This window comes from Sphaeramia orbicularis, chromosome 22, assembly GCF_902148855.1.
Source record: "Sphaeramia orbicularis chromosome 22, fSphaOr1.1, whole genome shotgun sequence".
Taxonomy (NCBI): Eukaryota; Metazoa; Chordata; class Actinopteri; order Kurtiformes; family Apogonidae; genus Sphaeramia; species Sphaeramia orbicularis.
Window position 1 is genome coordinate 15,402,080 of NC_043978.1, and position 9,491 is coordinate 15,411,570.

The 9,491-nt window shown below is 34.4% G+C and overlaps 1 protein-coding gene across 1 annotated transcript in view; it reads left to right on the forward strand.

The window, feature by feature from the left end:
* The window catches only part of dnaaf9 (dynein axonemal assembly factor 9), a 49,714-nt gene extending 40,451 nt beyond the window's left edge, over positions 1-9,263 (forward strand). The window contains exon 34 of the transcript XR_003934444.1: positions 9,211-9,263. The gene's annotated coding sequence lies outside the window, so the exon portion shown is untranslated. The remainder of the gene's footprint in view (positions 1-9,210) is intronic.
* The last annotated feature ends 228 nt before the right edge of the window (positions 9,264-9,491 follow it).

Here is a 9,491-nt window from a genome sequence, read left to right on the forward strand (position 1 = left end):
CACATCTTGTTTTCTTCAATTTCTTGTTCATTTTAACACCTGGTACAACTAAAGGTACATTTGTTTGGACAAATATAATCATAACAAAAATAGTTCATAGTAGTTTAATTTCAGAGCTGATATCTATCCATTTAACATGTTTTCTTGATAATAACCACAATCGTTTAAGTTCTTATAACATTGTACTGACAAAAACAGTGCTTCTAGACATTCCATGTTTTCTTTTCTGTCTGTTTTAGTCACATGATACACACAGGAGTTAGTACTGGATTACATAACCATTGTTTTTGATGACTTTTGATGGTCTAATAAGTTTTTCCACAACTGCAATTTTTTTTACAATTTTTTTTTTTTTTAATTATCTGCCTCAGAGATTAAATGTTACATGTTTTAATAAGATTAATTGGGGAAAAAAAGGACCGAAGTGCTGGTTTGGTGATGTTTTTAAGGTATATGATTATTATAGTTATTATATACAGGGGTTGGACAAAATAATGGAAACACCTTAAAAAATCAACAAAATATAATTTAATATGGTGTAGGTCCGCCTTTTGCGGCAATTACAGCCTCAGTTCTCCGAGGTATTGATTCATACAACTTGTGAATTGTTTCCAAAGGAATTTTAAGCCATTCTTCAGTTAGAATACCCTCCAACTCTTTTAGAGACGATGGCGGTGGAAATCGACGTCTTACTTGAATCTCTAAAACTGACCATAAATGCTCAGTAATGTTGAGGTCTGGGGACTGTGCCGGCCATACGAGATGCTCAACTTCATTAGAATGTTCCTCATGCCATTCTTTAACAATTCTAGCTGTATGGATTGGGGCATTATCATCTTGAGGTGAAGGTGTTTCCATTATTTTGTCCAACCCCTGTAGTTATTACACACACACACACACACACACACACACACACACATATATATATAGATAGATAGATAGATAGATAGATAGATAGATAGATAGATAGATAGATAGATAGATAGATATAATATTGGTTTATGTACATTTATATACTAGATTTATAAATCTTCCACTAGATAGAACCTGTAAAGTGAATGTACTGTCATGTGCAGACGGAGTTTTGAATTAGATTTGACACTAAAATTTCTCTGGAGTAAAACCCATTCTCTTGATAATTCTCCAATTTCACATTTTGACCCTAGACTTCAGCCAACCAGCATTTAGGACTTGATTTTTCTGTAAAAGTGACTCGCGTGGTAAAATTTCACTGCTTTCATTCTAGAAGTATTTTGCTTGTAGACCAGTGTAATCAATACAGTCAAGATTATGCTGCAAAAATGTCTGAACTAAGGCCTTGGTCACACTATTCCAGATATTTAGCAAAGTAAACATTCTCCTGTGTATTTCACAGCTATGGTATTATAGTGTCAAACACATTTTAGAAAACTTAAAGTTTTGAGTATTCATGTGGAAGCTTAAAACTTTTGGGAAACAATATTTTCACGCTTTCTTTCGCAGGTGTGTACTGGTTAGTCTTAGGAAAATAAGATGATATTTGATGTGCAGTCACGGAAAAAATTATTAGACCAACCTTGTTTTCTTCAGTTTCTTGTTCATTTTAATGCCTGGTACAACTAAAGGTACATTTGTTTGGACAAATATAATAATACCAACAAAAATAGCTCATAGTAGTTTAATTTCAGAGCTGATATCTATCCATTCAGTTCTTACATCAATATCTATGGCATTGTACTGACAAAAACAGTGCTTTTAGACATTCCAGGTTTTCTTTTCTGTCTGTTTTAGTCACATGATACACACAGGAGTTGGTACTTGATTGCATAACCGTTGTTTTTGATGACTTTTGATGGTCTAATAATGTTTTCTGCGTCTGTATATAGACTTTATTGATCTCAAACTGGGGAATTGCAGTACATTATTATAATATCATTATATAATATTAGATTATATTATTATTTACACGTGATCAAAAGTTGTCAGGTACAGATTAAGACAGGAATATGAATATATACTTTTTCAAATTTACTCAAATATTTGATATTTTGCACAAGATACTTCAAAAGTCACAAGCTATATGTAATAAGAACCTTTTCATTTCTAATAATTTTTTCCACGACTGTATTTTAGGGACTTTTTCTATGTCTGTTAGTACATTATTACCATGCGGACAGACTTTTGTCTTAAATACAGAAGGAAAATAGTCATTATCTGCATTAGTGATGACTTGGCCTTAAAGTGAGACTAATATAAGGGAACACAGTTGTCCTAAAATTACACAGTAAATATCACTCAGTATCATCTGGTTTACAGTATTGAAGTTTATCTAAGTGATTGAACTGCAACTTCCTCTATGTGATAAATATCATATCACTATTCTAGGAAATACACAGCCCATGTATGAGCTTTTATTGTTGAAACATTTCTCCCAAATTCCAAACCAAAATAATGCGGTTTAAAGCTTTTATTTGCAGAAAATGGCAACTGGTCAAAGTAATTTAAAAACTGCAGCGTTTTCACACCTTAAGTTTCCAAAGTTAGATCAATGTTTTAACTTTGGAAGAGCTCAGAAATCAATAATGGTTTGAATAACGCTGATTTACTTTCATTTTGCTGTTGGATGCTTTATACAAAAAAAAAAAAAAAAACACAAAAAAGAAAAGACCAGCCTTCTTTTCATTTTTCAGTGGAGTGGTCTTTTAACTTTTTCCAAAGCTTTGAATTTTTAGCCCCTCTGTCCTGTTTTTAGGGACCAGTTTCATAGAAGCACCCAGTTTTGTTTCGTTTTAAACCAGTTAGATGGCGGTAAATCCTCAGCGTTGGTCCTTCGATGTTCTGCCCAAGTCGGGATTCAAAACCTCGCCGTTTTGTATCAGAGAACAGATGATAAAAATAGGACTGAAGTTTGTGACTAAAGTCGGGTAACCCCTCCTTATTGCACACCGGGGGCCCACAGAGCCTTCCACAAGCCTCCCAGCGTGACGTCTACGCAGCGCTCTGGCAGACGGAGCACCCTGGTGTCTTCATCCTGTATGTGGAGGCTAGCCATTCTGTAGCTGACGTTATAGGACAAAAACAAAGTTTGGTGTTAATCGGGTTTAGAAAGGGGGGAGATGTGATGATCTGACACTGCCATGTGATACGGCAGTGTGAGCGTTTTCTGTTTGTTCACCGCAAAAAATCTAAATCTGACCAAGTGTACTTTTCTCATTTCTAGTCCAAATATCTCGTCACACCTAAAATAAGACAGAATCACCTAAAGAGGAACTTTTCAGTGAGATATAAGAACTGATTTTCAGACAATAGATCTGGAAAATCTTCATTTTCACTTCTTCCATTAGCAGAGTTTTTGCTTGAATTAAGCAAAAAAAAAAATCTGGAATTAAGCAAAAAATCTGGAATAAGCAAAAAATCTAATCAAATCTAGAATTAAGTTTTAAAAAAAAAACCTTGAATTAGGCAAAAAAAAGTCTTCAATTAAGCCAAAAAAAATTGAATTAGGCAAAAAAAATCTTGAAGCCAAAAAAAAAAATCTTGAATTCAGCAAAAAATCTTGAATTAACCACAAAAAAATCTTCACTTAAGCAAAAAAAATCTTAAATTAAGCAAAAAAAAAAAGTCTTGAATTAAGCCAAAAAAAAAAAAAATCTTGAATCAAGCAAAAAAAAAAAATCTTGAATTCAGGCAAAAAAATCTTGAATTAAGCAAAAAAAAAAAAAAAAACCAAAAACATCTTGAATTCAGCCCCAAAAAAAGTTTTGAATTAAGCAAAAAAAAAAAAAAAACTAAAATCTGCCAGTGGAACAAGTAAAAATTATCTTGGTAAGATTTCTTGAAATCAGATTTTCCAGATGTGTTGTCTAAAAATCAGTTTTTATATCTCACTGAAATGTTCCTCTTTAGGTGATTATGTCTTTTTTTTACGTGTGATGAGATATTCAGACTAGAAATGAGAAAAATACACTTGGTAAGATTTAGATTTTTTGCAGTGTTATTTTTTTTTTTCTTTCTAGTTTTGAGGATTGGCTCCACTGTTCAAAATGGTCAATAATGTGGAAACACGCGCACTTCTTGGAGAAGTCGTTACCTTTGTGGTATTTTTGTCGGATTAGAAGTGGGTTTATTCTAACTGTCCTAATATGTGTCCGACCTCAGGGGACAGCTGATGCTAATGGTTCGGGTGCTTCGTCCCAGTGAGGTTCAAAGGGAACCTCATCACCTCACAGTCCTGTTGAAACCGCTCAGGTGCGCTGATGCTTTCTGCACCTGACATTACTTATTCGCTTTATCAAAGTGTTACAGAAGACGAGGGGGGTGAAATTGTGGTTAATATGTGTCCGTAGACGCACGCGGACCGGCTAAACAGGATTTTATTTGTGTCAGGGAACAGTAACGGTTCGAGCCGGGAGGCGTTTGATGTTCTGATGGCAGAATTAGATCCGGGATAAAAAAAAAAAAAAAACAGCAAAAGGGCTCATTTCTTCTCCCCTATCTGCAGGCTGTCCAAAGTAAAAGGAAAAAATAACTTCTCTATGGTCTGTATTGTGATGAGAAAAGGAAAAAAAAAAAAAAACACTTCAAAAGTGCCAAACTGACTTCCACATTTTGTGTGTTCCGAGGGTGGGAAAAACCGAAACGCATTTGCACAAAACTACTGTAACTTGTGTTTTTTTCCTGTGACTGATGCTTTTATAATCTGTTGTATTTATTGCACCACATAATCCATTAAATATTTCTATGGTTGATTGAAGTTCCCTCATTTCTTATTCAGCTTTTAACCCACTTTGATTGTGAATAAGTGTTTTGATCTCAGATGTCAGCTGACACATATGCAGTGCGCTCGGCATACCGGTGGATTTGTCACTGTGAGACAAATATGGTCAGTGTGTCTTTTGGAGATTGGATTTTCTTTTCAGAAACAAAAGAAAAACTAGTGGTTAATTGATTTTCATTTAACATAGAAGAATTAAATTTGAATTACAAGGTATGTTTCTTTTTCAGTGTCAAAACCAATAAACCAAATAAAAAAAAGATTGATTTTTGTTTTCTCTTTCTAATAACAAAAAAGAAACTTACTACCTGACAGAAATGGAAAAACAGACCAAAAACTGCTTTGGTTTTTGGTTTGTTTTTTTCATTTTTTCATGTTGTGATTTTCAAGAAACGAGCCCTAATGCCTCAGTCACAAAGATTTTTACGAACGATGGGTTTGTACGAAATCTGGATATCGTAGACATGCTCCCTCCACAAATGTCTACGCACTCCGGATTTTGTACGAACTGGAAGATTTGTGCAAAAATCTTTGTGACTTGGGCATTAGTGCTCTTTCCTGAAAAACGACAACATCCGGTCTCAGAAAGTGGGGAAAAAAATAGGTGTTTTTGGTCTGTTTTTCCATTTCTGTCAGGCAGTAACTTTCTTTTTTATTATTAGGAAGAGAAAATGAAAATCAAATAAAAAATGTAAAAATTTGGTTTATCTGTTTTGACACTGAAAAGGAAAAACACCTTGAAATTCCATTTTAATTCATCTGTTTTAAAATGAAAATCAATTAACCACTAGTTTCCTCCACCAAGGAACGGCAGAGGTTATGTTTTCATCGGGGTTTGTTTGTCTGTTAGCAAGATAACTCAAAAAATTTATGGATGGATTTGGATGATATTTTCAGGAAATGTTGATACTGGCACAAGGAACAAATGATTAACTTTTGGTGGCGATTGGGAGGTGACTGATCTGCCTTGGCGGAGGTCTGTGCTCTCCAAGTGCTTTTCTACTTTTTCTTTTTTTTCCAAACAGAAAATCCCAAATGATCCACTGACCCATTAGCGCTCTCTCCTTGAAAATGACAACATCCGGTCTCAGAAAATGGAGAAAAAAAGCAGTTTTTGGTCCGTTTTTCCATTTCTGTCAGGTCATAACTTTGTTTTTGGTTTTTTTTTTGCTATTAGGAAGAGAAAATGAAAATCAATTGTTTTTTTTTTTTAATTTGGTTTATCTGTTTTGACACTGAAAAAGAAAAACGCCTTGATATTCTATTTTAATTCTATTTTAAAATGACAATCATTAACCACTAGTTTCCTCCAAGGAACGGCAGAGGTTCTGTTTTCACCGGAGTCTGTCTGTCTGTCTGTCTGTCTGTCTGTCTGTCTGTCTGTCTGTCTGTCTGCAAGATAACTCAAAAAGTCATGGACGGATTTGGATGACATTTTCAGGAAGTGTTGATACTGGCACAAGGAACAAATGATTACATTTTGGTGGTGATGGGGTGGGGGTGGGGGGGGGGTGTCTGTGCTCTCCAAGTGCTTTTGTAGTTTTTCTTTTGTTTCCGAAAAGAAAATCCAATTACCAAAAGATACACTGACCCATTAGCACTCTTTCTGTGAAAATGACAACTTCCAGTCTCAGAAAATGAAAAAAAAAAGGCGTTTTTGATCCGTTTTTTCATCTCTGTCAGGTTGTAACTTCCTTTGTTGTTATTAGGAAGAGAAAAAAAATCAATGTTTTTAAAATTTGGTTTATCTGTTTTGATACTGAAAAAGAAAAACTTAAATTCAATTTTAATTCTTCTATTTTAAAACGAAAATCAATGAACCACTAGTTTGTTTGTTTGTTTTTTTGTTTGTTTTTTTTGTTTCCAAAAAGAAAATCCAATTACCAAAAGATACACTCTTTCCTTGAAAATACCAATATCCGGTGTCAGAAAATGGGGGGAAAAAGCAGGGTTTTTTTATCTGTTTTTCCATTTCTGTCAGGTCGTAACTTCCTTTTTTGCTATTAGGAAGAGAAAATAAAAATCAAACCTTTTTTTTTTTTTTGGTTTATCTATTTTGACACTGAAAAATCAATTTTGACACTTGAAATCCAGTTTTAATTCCTCTATTTTAAAACAACAATCGGTTAAATCACTAGTTTTTGTGTAGTGTCCGAAACGAAAATCCAATTATCGAAAGATCCACTGACCCGTTAGCGCTCTGTCCTTGAAAATGACAACATCTGGTTTTGTCAAGTAATAACTTCCTTTTATGTTATTAGGAAGAGAAAATGAAAATTAATCTGTTTTTTAAAATTTGGTTTATCTGTTCTAACAGAAAAAAAAAAACTTGATATTCAATTTTAATGCATCTGTTTTAACCCTTTCATGCATAGTGGTCACTACAGTGGACAGTTATTCTACAGCTATTCTCTTGTTACCTCTGCCAAGATGTATTGTGATCGCTTTGCGTGCGTGCGTGTTTGTTTGTTTGTTTGTTTGTTTGTTTGTTTGTTTGTTTGTTTGTTAGCAAGATAAGTCAAAAAGTTATGGACAGATTTTCATGAACATTTCAGGAAATGTTGATACTGGCACAAGGAAGAAATGATTAAATTTTGGTGGTGATTTCTTCCTTGTGCCAGTATCAACATTTCCTGAAATGTTCATGAAAATCCATCCATAACTTTTTGACTTATCTTGTTAACAAACAAACAAGCATGCACTAGAGGCAGATCTGTCCTGGCGGAGGTCTGCGCTCTCCGAGGACTTTTCTTGTATATTCATGGATTTTGTTGTTTTACTTGCATGTCAACCAACACAGTGGACACTTATGCACCATCCCATAATACACTGCAATTCATACCGTTACTGTAACATTCCTGTTCTTGATAAACCTGATCTGCAGCAACATATTTGAGTGTAAATCAATTGCTAATTGTTATCAGACTGTAATTAACAGTTTTTGGGGTTTTTTTTTAAGTTGTTATGTTTTGATGTTTTTTGCATATTATTTGAGTGAGTAATAACTACTATTATAGTATGTTAAAATGTGAGAACGCATCAGATTAGCAACATTAAAAAAAAAAACATTAATTTCATAGTTTTCACACAGTATGACAGTAAATTCATGTGTCTTTGCTTCAAAAATTAACCCTTTCGTGCATAGTAGCCACTACAGTGGACAGCTGTTCTACAGCTGTTCTCTTGTATATTCTTGGATTTTGTTTTTCTTTTCGTTATTTTTTTGTTTTTGTTTTTTCTTTACACATATCTTTATTAAAGTTTTAAGACACTACATGTCTTTTCTGACATGAATTGGTAACATAATGTAGATCTCTCCTGAGGATAAACCCCCAGAATCATAAACCTTCCCCACAGTTTTCACTCAATTTATCAGTAAATACATGTTTCTGTGCGTCAAAAATTAAACGTGTGGTGTACAGCTGAGTGGATATTTTTGCAACTTCATGAAAAATAGATTCATAAGAATTTTTTTGTCATTATTACTTTTTTAATGTATTTTTATTTGTTTTTTTTATTTTTATTTATTTTATTTATTTTTTTATTTATTTTTCAGAAGAAAATTTTCTATCACATTGTTTTTTTATGCCTAAAGAGGAATAAAAACACTCAGGAAAAATTTTTGATTAAGGTTCTCATAATTCGTGCATGAAAGGGTTAAACACATGGTGTCCAGCTGAGTGGACATTTTTGTAACTCCATGAAAAATAGGTTCATAAAAAAAAAAAAAAAACTTCAATCACATTGTTTTTTTTCATGCCTAAAGAGGAATAAAAACACTCAGGAAAAAAATCTTGTCATAATTCATGCATGAAAGGGTTAAAACGAAAATCAATTAACCGCTAGTTTTTCTTCTGTTTTCCACAAAGATAATCAAATTACCTAAAGATATACAGATCCAACATGTGTCCACTCAGTACATCCAAACCCTGCACCCACACAGACCCACAGTTGTGGCTGGTGGGTCTGTGGTAGGGGTCCACCAGTGCACTGACCACTGTGGGCTGTGTGTGAACGTCTGTGTGAGCGCTGTGGTTATTCACAGTTTGTTCAAGAGAAAAGGCAGCTGTAATAGTTCGGAGAATCCAAGGAATCTCAGCCCACGTCGTATGGTTTTAGCCTTGTGTTTCACGCTCTCTTTGTGTGTGTGTGTGTGTGTGTGTGTGTGTGTGTGTGTGTGTGTGTTTAAAAGACAAGAGCGCAGCCTGTGCATGTGTCCTTGTATTGTTGCCAGGCAGAAACAGTCGTCCACATGGCTAACCTCTGACATCAGCGTTTCCTCGCCTCTTTTCTGCCACCACTCCGCCGCCAGTTTCTCCCCAGCGACTCAAGGCAGGACCCCCGCACACACACACACACACACACACAACCCATAATAAACACCCAAACATTCATCATCGATCAAAATCATCTACTGATCTAAACTGTTTAATACCTGTTGATCCACTAATCCACAGGTGTCAAACATGCGGCCCGGGGGCCAAATGCGGCCCGCCAAAGGGTCCAGTTTAACCCTTGGGATGTTTTTGCCAAGTGCAAAAATTCCACAGTCTTGAATTGAATTAAGCCCAAAAAAAAAAAATCTTCAATTAAATAAAAAAAAATCTTGAATTAAGCCAAAAAAATCTTCAATTAAGTAAAAAAAATCTTCAATTAAGCCAAAAAAATCTTCAATTAAGTAAAAAAAAATCTTCAATTAAGCCAAAAAACATCTCAAATTTAGCAAAAACATCTTGAA